Genomic DNA, 19,299 nt, shown 5'->3' on the forward strand with positions numbered 1-19,299 from the left:
TCACACAACTTTTTTATTAATCTAAGAACCTCATAAGAACAAGATAATTCAAATCATCAATCTTCAAGAAATTAGCATGAACATACAAACTAATACAAATCTTGAAATTATGACAATTATCTTAGAAATTGGATTAGCATGAACATTACCACATCAAAAAACAAGTTTATAAGTCCAAAAACATCTTAGGGTAATGTTCCTAGTCCAATTCCAGCCAAAACAATCGAATATATGCATCCAACTCGATTTTTCAGCTACTTTTGCAAGTGTAACAAGAAAACAAGCCTAGGCTCTGATACCACTGTTGGGTTATGAGCATTCTAACACTCCTAAGTGTACATGCAACCCTAAATACCTTGGATCTATGTTTTCTCTATTATACATACAATTATGAACATCCAAGGTATTATCCTAATCTAGCATACAAAATAATAAATATAACAAGATAGAATACATACCTCTTTGATGTAGAATGTCTTCATGAAGCTTGAGTGCCTAGTGCCCCAAGTGTGACACCTCAAATGGTTCACACAACACCAAATACACTTGGAATAACTTGAGAGAAACTTGAACACTCCTTGAAATCGTCTAGCCCTCACACTCACACATTAGTGCACGATTTCTTGAGCCATGGGATTGTTTTATATGGTGGCTATTAGGGTTACACCATGTAACTCATAACTTTACCCATTCCTTATGCTCCATGGATTTTAACCTCCATGGAGTATCCATGGGTCACCCCATGGACTTAGTCCAACATAAGGAATCTTGGATCACAAGCCCACATATATAAGAATGAATGATTTACACAATCAACCCATATATTTAATTAGTCTCCTTTTGATCACTTAATTAATTCCAAATTAATTCTTGATCAATACTAATTAAATAACTTTATTAATATATTAGAACTTATAATATATTAACCAACCTTAAGTGTTATTTCTCTCATTATAGTCTATCCAAATGCATGATGCCATGCAACCCAAATGGACCATGTCGGGCCGGGTCAAGTCTTACCAATTATAGTTATGGACTTAGACATTAATACAACAGATACCATCACACAATAAATACAAATATATTGTCTGCCGGACATTTCTGGACATGACAAAGACCACGCAGGGTCATCAACCAAGTCAAACTTTGTCCAAGAATTGTCTCTAAAACATGACCTTCAAAATGTTAAACCAATAGGGGAGGGAGAGATCACATACAAGGAGGATAGGATGAGGGTCTAATGTTCGGAGAGCTGTTTTCCAATGTGTTTTCCTCGGGGTCAGAATCACAGCACAGTTGACAGAAGCCTGCCAAATCCAGCTCACCCAAATGGAGATATGAGGCAAAATTTGTCTCCATAAAGGCCTTCATGGAGTAATTCATCGCTTGTCACCCTCCAGACCGGCTGCCACACATCATGCTTTCATCCGTCGAATCCCCAACAAGAACTCAAGGCTCTCAATAACACAATCCACCACACGTAGAACCCTATTTTGGAGAAGCCAAGTCATGTACTCTTCCAAGATTTTTCTCCTCGACCCCTCGATCACCAGATGCTCGACCTGCTGCTTCCCTCAACCCTCCAACATTTCCTTCTTCGCCTCCAATGTCTCCACTTGCCTAGACAGACGCTCCACCTCTCTGTCCAAGCTTCTAACTTGGTCCTCCACCAAAGCCTTATCCCTATCCAACATGTCATAACGTTCTTCAAATTTACGCTTCTCCTCCTCCAGGCCCAAAACCTTCTCCCTCAATCCATCGCACTTAGGTTTAACGGTAGTTAATTCCACGAAATCCGAGATCACATGACATAGGTGTCCAGCTGTAACCATGAAGTAAGGGGCAACATGGGCTACCACGTACAGAAGGCTATTCACCATATGGGAGTTGTAGAGGAGCTCCACTGCTTCTATTGTAGCTAGAGGGAACGCGTGACGACTCCACTCATACGCAACAACATGCTGCGTGAGTAGGGACCCAGGAGTGAGAGTCCAGTCTGGGAGATAAATGCCAAGAGCCACCAATTGGGCAGGGGGAGTGCCCGAAACAATGTTGTCTCTCATCGGAGATGAAGTAAAGCTACGAGCATTTTGGAGGTCAACCTCCGGCTTCTTCCCAAACTTGCCACCGCCAAGACTGGTGGCATCCTTAACTTCTTTCTTTGGTTCTCGATGCGATTATGTTGCCTCTTTGTCCATCCTCTCCAACTGGTGAGAAGTGTCATCACTGAGGATGTCGATCACTATGCTGGACCCCCCCCCCCCCAAGAAAAAAATTAATGTTACACTTCTTGCAAAGGCGCCTACTAATTGTATTAGCACCAACATCCTCCATAATATGGGAGTCATCCAAGTTATCCTCCGCGTGGTGGTTGCACGGTTTCCGCCGATCAACGCCTACTTCACTATTTCATCCTCAGATGATGGAGGATCATTACGGGAAACACCACCAACAGGTGCATCCACCAAACCAGGTTCACCCTGAATGACGGATACCTCACCCCTGACGATAGAAGGAGCAGAAAGCACCAACGCTCGATCGATGTTGATGGGTGGAGGGAGGATCTCCACTAAGGGTTCATACCATCATTCTCCACATAGATCTGGGGCATCATCCTAGTTACCATCCTTATCCATGTAGAACTGGGGCATCATCCCTCGAGCCTACCAGACGGTGATCATTCCCGCTGCCGCAAGGATGCAATCCTCCCAATCCTCACCGATGATGCATATACTCTTCAACGCCTGTTCCACGGTCAGACTGGCCCTCCATAGTTGTTGATCCCGGTCAGAGAATGTGGTCAGTCAGTGTTAACCAGAACCAACCAGGTTGCTATTGACCCACAACCACTTGGCCTGCCAGTTCTCCTTAGGTGCCTTCTGGTTGATGATTAATGCATGGATGTTTCGCCTCTAAGAGAAGTTATGAACACCAGACTATTTGGACGATTTGAAGTAAGCCTTGAATGCCCAAACTGGGGAATAACGCCAAGGGCTTAACAAGCCAGTTCGAACACCATTGTCTTGTTCACAACGTTTGGGGTCAAATCATCCATGGAGAAGCCATATTGACACATGATTTCATCAATGAAATCATCCATCGGAAACCGCAACCCCGCTTCAAAGATGAGGATTGGGACTCCGACTTTGCCCAGCAGCGGACGAATGATGACTCCTTTCTCGGAAACTGCACTCCATGATCCGACATGAAACCGAAGCGAAGTTGCAGAGCCTCAAACTCTTACGGTGTGGTTTCAATTCCAGATCGTGGTACTGCCATTATTCTTTTAGTGCAAACACGGGAAAGAGGAGAGAGTATGAAAAGAGAAATTGGAAGCAGATAAGAATGAAAGAGTAAAAAGAAAATTGTTCCTCGTAAGGAAGTTTTAAATGAGGAGCGGGAATATCGCACAATCTCCACGATGAACAACCTGTGCTGACGGCTCTGTCTCCTCAGAAAACATCCAGACCATCTCCATCGAACATGTGTCCTGATCAAGGCAAGAACACCTCACCTACGCTACGCCATCACTAACGTCTACTAGCCTAGGCGACTTGTTAACGTATCCCGACAGGATTACATTAAAGATAACATAACTACTATCTTTTGGAAGACCTAGTTAACGGTCGCTGCCCGGACTAGTGCCAGACCTAGGCACTGACCCTCGTGGTCTCACACTAGGACTTTGTTCCTCGGTGCTCCAGCGCCCAGGTCCAATTCCAAACAATAATCTTCGGTCTATAATAAGCCAAAACATAGTTGGTCACTTCCTAGGGCGACAAGTGTAACGCTTATAGCGTTTTCCTCTGTCTCCTATGCACTAATAGTAGACGACCACTAGTGGTGCACGATCCATCAATGGGACTCCTCTACATCTTTCCGATCTAAACGGGACAAAGGATATTGTTGGGATCATGCTAAAAAATAGACAAATATAAAAGAGATCCTTCTCCTCCAAGGGAGGGGATCGTTTTCTTCTTACTAAAACCATAATCTCCATATTCCCATACAGATACTCATACTAACTAGACCGCAAGAGCTTTTTCCCGAGACCACCTCCTGAACGTCGACTGACGTTCCTTCTTCATTATGGTGATTACAGGGCTCGACCCAATCGGAACCACTACGAGACGTCGTTAAGCCCCGAGCACATATCACAACAATATATATATATATATATATATATATATATATATATATATATATATATATATATATATATATATATATATATATATATATATTAAAACGTTTAATACTATATGTATAAGAAAATTTAGTCGAATCTTTAGTAGGCATTATTCATGAAGCCATGCTATAAGAGGCTTATAAGGAAACGACATATAAAATGATTGTTGAATGTGTGTGCTTTTCACCCACCACTTCTTTGCATGATGGATGGTTGTTAGCCGAACGGTGTCGATAGGACATAAAAGATTAAAAGTATAATCTATAAAGTACTAAAACATTCTTTTAAATCCCACTCTAGTTACTTTAGCAAAAATGTGAAATTATATGCTAATCCATGAATACACACATCATTTCTTTATGAGTTGTTAGTGGAACGTGTGTGGTTAACCAACACACTAATGTGGGATTATAGAGATGAAATGATGAAACAACTTATGTTTATAATTTTTGATGGAGTGTGTGCGGTAAACCGACACATCAATGAGAGATGAAAAATTGATCAGGGTGTTTGTGCAACATCTAGAAAATTCATGAAAATTTTTAACTTTTAAACAAACCCCAAAAACCATCATTGTTTACATATTGTTTTCAAAATGAGTTAAATATCAGAGTAATGCCAAAATCATTAAACAAAACATGAGGAGGTGCACGATCACGCCTTTGCCTTCCCGCGATCCTCTGATGTACCTGAAACATAATCCAAAACTGTAAGCCAAAGCTTAGTGAGTATCCCCAAAATACCAATACATAACAAATAACACAAATATAATAACAGCATGCAATGGGTCCACAGCTAACAGACTGGATTACCCCTGAGCCCGCATCATAAGTCTGGCTTGCCCCCTAGGCTCATAACTTATGTCTGGCTTGCTCCCCGGCCTGATCACTCCTCGGACTGAATACCACTAAGCCCTCAGTACGAGTCTGGCATGCCATTCCCGTCCCTCAGCTCATATTTGGAATGCTCATGAGCCCTCAGTATGAGTTTGGCATGGCCTTCCCGGCCCTCAGCTCATATCTGGCTTGCTCCAGGGTTTGTTGGCTACAGCACAGAGCAGTAGAACCTCAACCCAACCCACACAATATGTCGACATATAACAGATAATAACATATTCATATCAACAGACAGTATCACAGGTAGTCCTACAGATCTACCAGACTAGCATATCAAGACTAGAATGCATATGAATTCCATACTCAACATATCAACAATATCAGTTTATCAAACCAAAGGGCCGACCTTGGTGCCTTCGACCCGAAAGTACAGTGAGGACAACTCACCTCACAAGCAGCACAGAATTGGTAAGGCCTGACTCTGAATCTCAGCTCACAACTCAAATGCCTACAACCACCATGTGACCAATTCCATCAAAACCCAATAATACCCAAAATACCCTTAAAAGTCAAACTTGGTCAAACATGGTCAACTCAAGGTCAACTGGTCAAAATTCATAAACCAACTGAGTCAACCCAGCTGAGTTAACTCGCAAACGGCTGCACCATGCGAGTACGCGGGGCATACTCTGGAGGTACGCGCAACGTACAGAAGCTTCGGTTTGACAGAAAAATTAGGATGTCGACCAAGTACATGAAGCATACTCCCTTCTACGTGGGGCATACCCTCGCAGAGTCCAAAACCTCAATAAGTGCTTAATGGCTTAACCACTTAAGCCCAAACGTCAGTTCCATGGTCAAAATGCACCTTATAGTCATAAAGTCTCCAACTTTATGACTTTAGACGTCCAAAAAGTCCTTAATACATGGTCTTAATCCATTAAGACCTTCGATAAGAAGCATGGAGATAAACTAGCTAAAGGGACCTCATTTTTATGGCTTAGAACCTTTCCTAGGGTTTGAAAGGACATGCCAAAACGTCCAACACCAAACATGCATAACAATGGGACTTTTTGGGACAAAATAACATCATACAGCTAACAAGATGAGATCTAAGCAAACCAAGCATAAAGGTAGCAAGTTTTTACCTCCTTGATGCACTTCCTTCTCCTTTAAGCACACAAATAACACACTTTAAGCTCAAAACACTCTCTTATGGGGTTAGGGTTTGCTAAGAACGCCTAAAGGGCTTGGAGGCTGAAAGGGTGAGGCTCAATGATCCATAAAGGTGTTTAAATACTCCTCAAACCCTAAAAATTATGGTTTCACCCGGACATTAGTACGCCCAGCGTACTAGGGTGCGCCCTAGTACGCTTAGAGTACTCACATGTACGCCCATCGTACAGCTCCTTGCTCCCAAAATTACCATTTTGTCACTACGGCTTCTTAAGGCTATATCTTTATAATCCAAGGACCCAAAATGACATACTTTAAAACCAAAGGAAGGACTTGAGAATACCTGAAAACCCGGGATGTTACAACTCTCCCCCACTTGAACTAGACTTTTTCCTTGAAGTCTACTGTAGCAAAAAATTCTGGGTAGTGCTCCTGCATCTCAGCCTCCGGCTCCCACGTCTACTCGGAGCCCCTCCGATGCTGCCATCGTACCTTTACCAAAGGTACCTCCTTGCTTCGCAAAACCTTTACTTTCCTCTCCAAAATAGCTGTTGGTCTCTCAACATATTTCAGGCACTCATCAACCTAAATATCATCCAATGACACAACTGTATCCTCAGCCAATACGCACTTTCGCAACTGCGAAACATGGTAAGTGCTATGGATCTGACCGAGCTCCTCAGGAAGATCTAATTTATAAACGACCTTGCCAACCTTGGAAATAATCCAGAATGGCCCAATATATCAGGGACCCAATTTCCCCCTCTTCCTGAAGCGAATCACACCTTTCCAAGGTGAGACCTTCAGTAACACCATGTTACCGACCTAAAACTCCAACTCGGATATGCGCCTGTTGGCATAGCTCTTCTGCCGACTTTGAGTAGTATGCAATCTCTGCCTGATCTGATAAATCATTTCCATAGTCTGAAGGACCACCTCAGTCCGTCCCATAAGCCTGTTACCAACCTCGCCCCAGCAAAACGGGATACGACATCTCCCCTATATAAGAGCTCAAAAGGTGGAGCACCAATGTTGAAGTAAAAATTGTTGTTGTAGGAGAACTCCGCAAGAGGTAGGTAGGAGTCCCAACTCCCACCAAAATTAATGACACAGGCCCACAACATATCCTCAATGGTTTGTATCGTCCGCTCACTCTGGTCGTCGGTCTATGGATGATAACATGTGCTGAAGTGAAACCTTGTGCCCAGTTCCGCATGAAACTTCTGCCAAACGCAGGAGGTGAACCGAACATCACGGTCTGAAACAATGGAGACCGGAACCCCATGGCGAGAAATTATCTTGTGAATACACACATCGGCCAACTTCTCGACTGAAGAACTCTCCCAAATCGCTAGGAAATAGGCACTCTTAGTCAATTGATCCACGATGACCCAAATAGCATCAAAACCCTTTGCCGTCTTCGGCAACTTGGTGATGAAATCTATCGAAATCTACTCCCATTTCCACATGGGAACATCCAGAGGCTGCAACTCGTCATGCGGCCTCTGATGCTCAGCCTTGACCATCCTGAAAGGTCAAGCACCTCTCAACGTACCAGGCAATCTCCGTCTTCATACACGACCACTAATAGCTCAATCTCAGATGCCGTTACATCTTGGTGGCCCACGGATGGATAGAAAAATGAGATTTATGAGCCTCCTCCAACACAATCTGTCTGACCCACCAAACATAGGAACCCATACCTGAGTACAACGAGTCCACCACCCATGACTATCTGAAACTAATCTGGAAATCTCACTGTTGATCCTCTCAATCTTCCAGTTCTCTTCCCGAAAACCCTCGGTCTGAGCCTCCCTAATCAATCCTACAAGCGGAGAAGCCACTGATATCCTCATACATGATATGCCATCAGAAGTTCTAGCCGACTTGCGGCTCAAGGCATCCGCTACCACCTTCGCTTTACCCGGATGGTAAAGGATCTCGCAGTCATAATCGTTGACTACGTCCAGCCACCTACGCTACCTCATGTTTAGGTTCGGATGATCCATAATGTGCCTCAAACTCTTGTAGTTAGTACATCGGACCCCATAGGAATAATGTCTCCAAATCTTGAGGGAAAAAACCACTGCCCCTAACTCCAGACATGCATGGGATACCTCGTCTCGTGCGGGTTCAGCTGTCGTGAAGCATATGCTATCACTCGTCCTCTCTGCATGAGGACCGCCCCTAAACCCGTGATGGAAGCATCACATAATACCACGAAATCCTTAATTCCCTCTGGGAGGGTCAAAACCGGGGCCTTACATAATCTCTGCCGAAGGGTCTCAAATGTTGACTGCTGCTCAGGGCCCCACCATAAATCCACATCCTTCCTTGTCAGACGAGTGAGGGGTACTGGAATCTTGGAGAAATCCTGAATAAATATTCGGTAGTACCTTACCAACCCCAAGAAGCTCCTGATATTTGAAGGAGATTTCGGAACTTCCCATTGCATCACCGCCTCGATCTTGGCCGGGTTGACCAATATCTCGTCGTGGTTAACGAGGTGTCCAAGGAACTGAACCTCTCGTAACCAAAACATGCACTTCGAGAACTTAGCATAAAGTCGTTCTCGCCTCAAAACCCCCAGAAGCTCACGAAAATGCTCCTCATGCTGCTCTCTGGTCTTGGAATATACCAAGATATCATCAATAAACATGTTAACCGAACGATCGAGCATCGGCCTGCATACCCGATTCATCAAATCCATAAAATACCACCGGTGCATTGGTGAGCCTGAATGGCATCACCACAAACTCGTAATGCCTATAACGATCCCGGAACGCGGTCTTCTCCACGTCCTCCTCTCTCACCCTGACCTGATTGTAATCAGACCTCAGGTCTATCTTAGAGAACCAAAATGCACCCTGAAACTGATCAAAGAGGTCATTAATCCATGGAAGGGGATAACAGTTCTTCACCGTTAGCTTGTTCAACTTTCGATAATCAATACACATATGGTGTGAACCATCCTTCTTCTTGACAAATAAAATCGGCGCTCCCCATGGAGAACTACTCGATCTGATGAACTGCTTGCCTAGCAGCTCCTGCAACTGAGATGACAACTCTTGCATCTCAGGTGGTGCCAAATGGTACTATGCCTTGGCAATCAGGGCTGCACCTGGCACGAGGTCAATCCTGAACTCGACCTGCCTCTCAGGAGGCACACCAGGTAACTCCTCCAGAAATACATAGGCAAACTCCCTGACTAATGGGAACTCTGAAACTGAAACCTAATCCCCAACACGCATATCCAACACATAAGCCAAATAACCCGCACACCTGTGCTGAATGTACTACCGAACTATGGCTGCAGAACAAAACCCTGAACCTATCCTGGTTCCCTCTCCATAGATAACCATTTCTCCCCTACTTGGGTTTCGATCTACCAGGTGTTGGCCCTCACAATCAACCATAGCACCGAAACGGTTCAGCCAATCTATTCCCACAATCATGCAGACATCCCCCATGGGGACAAGGATCAAATCGATCGGATAACGCACCCCAAAAATCTCCAGAACACAACCCTGATATACCGATGATGTAGAAACCCTGTGTTCATTGGCGATAGAGACTCTCAAGGGACACTCTAAATCCCTAATAGGAATATGAAACTCCCTACTGAACGATCAAGACACGAAGGACCGACTCGCACCCGAGTCAAACAATACTAGAGCAGGCAAAGAGTTCACTAAGAACGTACCTAACCGAAGTACAAACATAAGCATAACACACAATATAATCAATAGAATAATGAATAGAAACATACAAGTCAACACATTTGGAGCTGCTCTGGCCTCCTCTGCAGTAAGCTGGAAAGCACGACCTCGAGCCCTCGGGGGCTCCGCCCTGTCCTAACTCCCGTCAGTGATCCTCAAAGTAGTCGGTGATCCTCAAACATGGTCAAACTTGGTCAACTCAAGGTCAACTAGACAAACTCCATAAACCCACTGAGTCAACCTAGTCGGGTTAACCCAACCGAGTCAACACAGCTGAGTTAACTAGCAAACGGTTGAACCATACGAGTAAGAGGGGCGTACTCTGGAGGTACGCGTAGTGTACAGAATCTTCGCATTAACTGAAAAATAGGGACGTTGACTAAGTACGCGGGGGCGTACTCCCTTCTATGTGGGGTGTATGCTTGCAGAGTCCAAACCTCAATAAGTGCTTAATGGCTTAAGCAATTAAGCCCAAACTTTAGATCCATGGTCCAAATGCACCTTAGAGTCATAAAATCTCCAACGTTATGACTTTAGACGTCTAAAAAGTCCTCAATACATGGTGTTAATCCATTAAGACCTTACATAAGAAGCATATATCCAAACTAGCTAAAGGGGCCTCATTTTTATGGCATAGAACCCTTCCTAGGGTCTGAAAGGACAGGCCAAAACGTCCAACACTATACATGCACAACAATGGTACCTTTTGGGACAAAAGAACATCATAAAGCTACCAAGATGAGATCTAAGCAAACCAAGCATAAAGGTAGCAACATTTTTACTATGGACTACTCAAGCTTGCTTTCCCTTCTAGACTCCTTGATGCACTTCCTTCTCCTTTAAGCACACAAATAACACACTTTAATCTCAAAACACTCTCTTATGGGGTTAGGGTTTGCTATGGACTACTCAAGGGCTTGGAAGCTGAAAGGGTGAGGCTGAGTGATCCATAAAGGTGTTTAAATACTCCTCAAACCCTAAAAATTAGGGTTTCACCCAGACATTAGTATGCCCAGCGTCCATATCTGTACGCCCAGCGTGCAACTCCTTGCTCCCAAAATTACCATTTTGCCACTAAGGCTTCTTAGGGCTACATCTTTATAATCCAAGGACCCAAAATGACATACTTTAAAACCAAAGGAAGGATTTGAGAATACCTGAAAACCCGGGATGTTACAGTTTGAGCGGGTTTGCATGGTTATTCACATATTAATTGTGTTTTTTTGGCATCTCAATCACAATTTGTAAGAGAATAATCCGAGATTAAACATGTCATTGATGTTTCTATGAAAATCTCAAAAGTTCTAGGAGTTTCATGTGATTGAAACTGGTGAAACGTTTCTAACTACCTAAAATAGTTTCGTGATATGACTACAAGGTCCCTCTTCATTTTACGAAATGACAATATGGATCCTAGCATTAATTTAATTTATGGGTTAATAATTAAGGATTAAAATCAACTAACTTGAGTTGTCTCTTTTCCTAGTTTTGGATATCTTATGAAGATAGAAATGGTCTTCCTCAATCTTATGGAAATATTTTTTCCTTAATCTTCTGGAGATAGTCTTCCACATTTTGATCAAGGTGAAAATATCTTACCTTCTATGGGTAACGGTGGAATTGGAGATTGTCCTCCTTCAACTCTTCCACCTCCTCTTCCTGTGACTCACCTAACGTCATATTTTCCTCGAGTTGAAAGATATGGAACTACTCAAGACCTATTGGCATGTAAGCATCAAAATGAAAATTTTGTGTGTGCGCATGTTCTGAAAATGAAATCGGACATTGAAAAATTGGAGAGAATGGGTATCGTATTCCCAAAGGAGCAAGCCATTGATTTGGTTCTTATCTCACTTTCAAAGTCGTATGGTCAGTTCGTTGAGAACTTTCATATGAGGAATCTCGATGTGACCCTAATTGATCTGACAAAAATGTTGATAGTTGCTAAAGCAGAAATGCTTAAGAACACCAATAAAGCAGAAATGCTTATAAGGTCTAATCCCAAGGTGTCCATGGACATTAACAATGGTAACATTGGTGATCAAGAAAAGATTTATCTTCCCAATAGAAAGGGATCGACCAAGGTCAAATCGTTTGATCGTATGGTAAAGAGAAAGGATCATTATGAGATCGTTCCAAATGTTGACCCCAATGAGTCCATATGTTTCTACTGCCGATTGAAGGGACATTGGAAACGAAACTACCCAAAATACCAAAAAGATCTTAAAGATGGTAAAGTCAATTTGTGTGACTCTACTTCCGCTACATCAATTATCTAACTCCAATATAAGTTACTATTAATAGACTCTTAATACATGATGTGATGATCACATTTTTATAGTATTGCAGGATCTAAACGAAAGAAGAAGCTTAAGTAATGTGAGCTAAATCTGATCGTGAGAAATGGACTTTTGTCACATGTGTAACATCCCAAAATTTAAGACCAAAAATTTCGTTTTGATTAATTAAAAACCGCTTAATAAATTTCGCTCAATCATTTAATAACATTCTTAATAAAGCAATTATCAGAGTTTTAAATCCCAAATATCATCTAGTGCGGAAAACATGGTGTGATGCGCTGCGATCGCCCCGAGCTCCTTCCTTGGAAAAACGTTAATACCTGAAACAAATAACTGAAAACCGTAAGCACGAAGCTTAGTGAGTTCCCCCAGATACCACAGACCATACATATAAACTGATCCATACATGCCACACGTAACCATGAGCCATACATAACAAACATATCCATAATCAAGTAAGGTGCTATGTGCCAAACGTAGTCTTGCTGTATTGCCACGGGCAGCACGTGGTCTTTCTTGTCAAGCCTGGGGCCACTCCCTGGGTCTTACAGACAAGTGCCAAGGGCCACCCCCTAGTCTTCCATGCAAGCATCACAAAGACAACTATACATACTACTCTACGAGGCTACTCAGCATACAGTGTGCCAGGAGCCACCTCCTGGTCTTTCATTCATAATAGCATACAATGTGCCAGGAGCCACCTCCTGGTCTTTCATACATGTTGCCTAGGGCTAACCCCCGGGTCTTCCTACCATACATAATAACATACTGTGTGCCAGGAGCCTCCTCCTGTTCTTTCATGCATAATGCCTAGGGCTAACCCCCGGGTCTCCCTACCATACATAATAACATACTGTGTGCCAGGAGCCTCCTCCTGGTCTTTCATCCATAATGCCTAGGGCTAACCCCCGGGTCCTCCTACCATACATAATAATATACTGTGTGCCACCAGCATCCTCCTGGTCTTTCATGCATAATGCCTAGGGCTAACCCCCGGGTCTTTGTGCCATACATAAACTAAGTGGGTCGGCATTGTGGCCGTAGAACCATCCAAACAGTAAGGAGACTCACCTCCTACTGCTGAAGCTGAACCACGAAAGCACAATCCCGAATTACTGCTCCAAACTCCAACACCTAAAGCCATCAATGAACCATTGACATAAATATCCAAATTACCATAATACCCTTGAAGTCAATCGGTCAAAGTCAAAGTCTTGGCCAAAGTCAACCTTCCTGATTGACTCTACTCGCCGAGTCAACCCATAGACTCGCCGAGTTTCTAAACTCAGAAACTCTCATAATACGACTCAACTCGCCGAGTCACCCCAAGACTCGTCGAGTTCAACGATCTCTGAGTCCCATCCTGTCCAACTCACTGAGTCACCACTCAACTTACTAATCTGTGCCTTAACCAGAAGAGGTTGGGGGTCTGCGACCTAACTTGTCGAGTCCAAGAACAGACTCGCCGAGTCCACGACAATCTTCAACAGACTCGCCGAGTTCTTCTTCCAACTCGTCGAGTCCCTGCCCATCATCATACAACTCGCCGAGTCCACCCATGTGACTCGCCGAGTCTCTTCAGTCCTTAATCCATACAGTGGCTTTTCGAGCCATGCAGGGGCTCCAACCCATAGATCCACTCTTCTAAAGTCTAACCCCCACGTAAAGTTGCAAGCTTTACGTGAAACCAAGGAGCTAAAGGCCCAAAACACTCTAGGGCTAGGGTTTAAGACAAAGGGCTTCACCAACAATTCATTGACTGCTGCTTTAAGACATTCTGGACCATCACAACCCTAGATCTGAAGTAGCAACCTCAGATCTAAGCCCCAAACCCGAAATAGATCTCAATCTTACCAAAATAGCCCCAAAATCTCATTCAAGAATAAATCTAGATGCAAAAAGGGTGAAGGTAACAGCTTATTACCTCCAAGATGACCTCCCACTGAAGAATAATCCAAATCTCTGTAAATCCCCTTGATCGAAGCTTCTTGATCTTCAAGATCTCTTCACAAAAAAACCACTTATCTAAGCTCCAAATTGCTCTCAAGGACTCTCACTCACGATTTAGGGTTTCTGGATCTCAAAAGGGTGGTAAAGAGACTGAGGGAGGGATATGATGTTCATTATATAGGGTATAAACCCTAAGATTAGGGTTTTTCTCGCCCAGACCAGACTCGCCGAGTCCACTTGCCGACTCGCCGAGTCGGTCACTTACTCTATGACCCGGATCCCGCTCCGACTCGTCGAGTTCTTCCCTGGACTCGACGAGTTGACTCCTTGACTTAGAGCTTTTCCTTTATTTTCTTGGCCTTTCTGATACTAGGTGTTACAACTCTCCCCCACTTAAACTAGACTTCGTCCTCGAAGTCCGCCACGGTCAACTACCTTACCATCCGGTTACCACTTTACCACTAGCTACGCACTCCGTCCATCCGATCCAAACCTTGTAGATGTCATCTTCAGAATAACCCGATCCTTACTACATTCGGGTACAACACTTTTACCCAACCGGTAACCTTACCGATACTCCTGTTACACTTACCCTTGATACACAAGGGGTTCACCCTCTTACCCTGCACTGCCTCTGGCCTTTCCAAGGCACTTTCCACAAGCAACAGGCCTTCCCAATCTCCTTCGAGGACCAATCCTCTGCTGAAACCGCGATCCCGGCCACTCCCAGTACCGGAATAATCGCACAACGATACTCCAATACTGAAAACTTCACTCAGCGTGAAAATTCAGAAAATTCTTATGGGTAGCAGATCCCTCTCTGCTACGATTAAAGCTCAGACGAGAAAAGCATCACCGAGCCAAATCATTTACTCTGAGATCATTTGATTTCGCGGTGAGCAACTCAACACCACCCGATCAGCTCACGGCTTCTTACAACAAATCCATCACTATCATTCCTGCCTGAAGTCCTGCTGACTCCCATCCGCCTACCGGATAAACCGAGACCGCCCTGGTCCCAACTGATCTACCGCCTTCCGAATCCAATCACGATGTGACCCACTCACATCCGAGCGGCTGCCCCGCCCTATCTTAAACTATCTGGAAAAAAAACCCTGCCAGCAAATCCCGCATCTGATATATTCGTACTGCCGAATAGGGACCGACGAATGCTACGGCCACCCCGTAGTCTTAATGTACTCATTCTTCCAACTAGTGAATGCTACGGGCCACCCCCATAGTCTTACACCACTTCCGCGCTACCAGCCAACTAATGTTACAGGCCACCCCGCAGTCCCACCACATTTCTACGCTATCTGCCGACTGATTCTACGGGCCACCCCGCAGTCTAACTATACTAATGCTGCGGGCCACACCGCAGTCTAACTATACTAATGTTGCGGGCCACACCGCAGTCTAACTATACTAATTATGCGGGTCACACCGCAGTCTTACAACTCCCTTACTCTATCTGCTAACTAGTGAACGCTACGGGCCACCCCATAGTCTTACAACACTCCCACACTATCTGCTAACCATTGCTATCCGGTAGTCTGACAACACCTTCCACATTGACTCGACTGCTGATCATGGTCTTTCGCTCGCTACTAATCCGTACATACCCATAATTGAGCATACAAACACAATCTAGTACCCCAAGCCGTACTCATGCCCTAACTGAAACTCCCAACTGATTCTTATGAAACCTGCTATTAGACATCCCGCGAATGCGATCTCACAAATGGCAAGTTTGCCGAACTTCCAATTCACACTATCCTCAATTCATACAGTCGCCTGGGTCGTCTTTCTCCCTGACAGGAGAGCGAAACTTATCCCAGTTCAAAACCGCTTCTGCTCCCATAACATGATTGCTTCTCCCCCACTTAGCTTCGGCTCCCAGCGATCCGTCACTAGCCCACTCCAAATACCGAATACTGGATGAACACTTCCTGCATCCCCGATACTGATAATCCCCTGAGCTCAACTGTCGTCCTTAAGGTCTGAATAACTAATGCTCAGAGCAACCTCTTCAGTGATAGACCACTTCCCTTGATGCTTCCAAAAGCTACCCCAAACACCAAGACTAGAACCACCGAACCCTGATGATGGTGGATGCCTACTCCATGGACCCTGCCCACCGACCTCCACGTAACGCTCCTGAACCGTTTTCGGCCGTAACCAAGATAATACTGGATACTTCGAACCCGAAGTGAATGATGACCTTACACTAGCTACTAATAGTTTCTGGTATGCAATTGGCATATGACAATTCTGAAAATACAATCTGAATACAAGCAAAGAGACGACTCATACGTACTATCACCCGAGACCGAGGTAAGAACAATCATAATAGATATATAATCGAAAATAGCCATCGATACATACCTGCAACATGTTGGGTTTTGAGCATTCTAACACTCCTATGGTGTACATGCAACCCTATAAACCTTGGATCTATGTTTTCTCTATTATACATGCAAATATTAACTATTCCAAGGTTTCATCCTAACTAGCATATTATGAAGCACCTATACTACAAAGTTCTAGTTATATGACATACCTTTTGATGTAGCTTGATGTCTTCAAGCTTTAAGAGCTTAGCCCCAATAGTGTGGAAGCCTCAAATGGAATCACAAATCACCAAAACACCTTGGAAGAACTTGAGAGAATATGTATGCACACTAAAATCGGCCCACTCTTATTTTCACACACTTGTGTCAATTTTGTGAGCCAAGGACCCCTTTATATATTATGGAGGATTAGGGTTACATCCATGTAAACCCTAATACCCATGACCTTTCATTTACATAGGATCCATGGGTTAAAAGCTCCATGGACCATCCATGAAAACTTAGCCCAACCTAAATGAACTTGGCCCATTCCATATATATAAGAGTCCATATTTAATTAGTTCTTTTTGATCACTTAATTAATTCTAAATTAATTCTTGATCAATACTAATTAAAGAATATGATTCCATATTAATATATTAGAACTTATAATATATTAATATAAATCATAAATATACTATTCTCAAAAGACTATCCATATAAATTGTGCCGGTGAAGTGCAACCCAAATGGACCATCCCGGGTCGGGTCAAGTACATACCAAATATAGTTATGGACTTAGACATTAATCCAACAGTCTCCCACTTAGATAAGTCTAAAACTATTATTGAGTATGACTTCAAAACCTAACTGGCAATCGTAGCTCTTAAAGCCGTTGTCGAACTCTGACCTTGTCAATGACTTGTCCATTAGATAAGGGATCATATATTCCTCCATTCTAGATACCATATGGACTGAGACATGGATTATAATCATTCTCTCTGTCCATTTGTTGTTTCCCGATTTTCGATTTATGATGACTGACTGATTGAACAAATCAAATCAGTCCTGACTTGGCCAAGCACTCACATGTGTCATCGCTAAATCATCGAGGGGCCCACTGATATCGCTTTTACCCCGAAGGTAAAAGGAATGGATAAACTTCGACTCATATGGCTTGTTCTACTACTTGTTGAATCATACACAAAGGCACGTTTTATAACATTGAGTTACCAAAAGCGTTTTCGTGCAATCAATGTATAACCAACTCATAGTAACAACTCATATCTCTAGGTTTGAAGAATATAAGATATTATTGTCTCATGATCACTCGTGATAAAATCCATGAAGTGATTCAAATGAGCGCGGGTTGAATCCAATACTCAGAACTTATGAGCACTCATGAGTGTTATAGCACCACTTTGTCCACCAACTTGGACCTCTACAAACCAACCCATGAAAGTCTTGATTCATATCTACTTCCAACATATGACCGACTGTGGATGGTTTGAATAACTTAATCATTCAGGAAGAGCGACTTAGTTATTCTGGAAGTCAAAACATGCAAAGTGAAACACAAGAATAAATGAATCAAATATGGTATCAAACCCTATGAATATAAATAAACACTTTTATTTATCACCATACTGATTACTCATTATTCATTGTTTCGGTTTATCAACTTTATACTTGAATTAAAAACACTAGTTGTCCCATGCTCCAAGCATGTACACTATGTTTTTCTTAAACAATAGCTTTGCCATACACCAAGTATGCACTCTATGTTTGTCTATGATCCTTACTTTGTGAAATAAACCAATTGAACATAATTTCAATGATTCTAATTTCACACTCCCAAATCCTTATCGAAAAATGTGAGAATTTCAAATTCCTATCATTTATCGAAATTTGTTTAGATTTTAAACTTATATGCACTGACCCTCCTGTAATGAATATGTACAAAGTCACAAAGGCTTGTGAACAGTCATTATAAGGTATTCCAATGGAGATCATCTCCATGGAAACTAAGTCTCATATTCAAAGTACATTGCTTTGGACATGCTTCTTGCATTAAGTTTTCTAATCTTACACAGATAACTTCCACCTATGGAGACAACTCCATATTCTCATTTTGACTATCACTTCTGAATAAGAGATGCCTCTTTTCAGAATATGTCAATATGGTCCTTCCAAAATTTGCACTATACTTCCAACTGTCCCTGAGCAACCAATCTTTGGTAAACCTCAGATTGTCCTCGACAATTGCTTAATCATTTTAGTCATATCCAATTGTAGACCTTTTCCCTTCTTAATGCCTCTGGGCATTTGGAAAAATTTAGAAATGACAAATATTATAGCACATGCAATCGATCCTGTACCCAAAGCAAATGGTACACGATTCATGATGTCTCACATAAAGACATGATTCTAGACCAGTCTTTTGCTACAATATTTTTATTTGCCATGTTTTCAAAATTTGACTATGAAGAGGGATGCCGTAATCATAATCGAATTTTGAGAACACAATATATAGAATTTCCTTAAGTTGAACCAATCCAACATGAAATTCATATATATATTCTTGACTAAAGATGATTAAGGTCTCTATCTAAGCCTTTAGAACTGAAATGAAGTATATCCTCTCCCTTAATTATAGCAAAACAACTTTTTCAATCCCTACTGCCTCACGAATTGAAACTTTTGTTTTCTATAATTAACATTGCTAACTTGCAACATTAACAATAATTATCATGCTCCCACTAACATGATGATTATTAGCATAACACTTATGCTCCCACTA

The sequence above is a fragment of the Lactuca virosa genome, chromosome 5, assembly GCF_052849685.1.
Source record: "Lactuca virosa cultivar CGN04683 chromosome 5, Lactuca_virosa_CGN04683_v6, whole genome shotgun sequence".
NCBI lineage: Eukaryota > Viridiplantae > Streptophyta > Magnoliopsida > Asterales > Asteraceae > Lactuca > Lactuca virosa.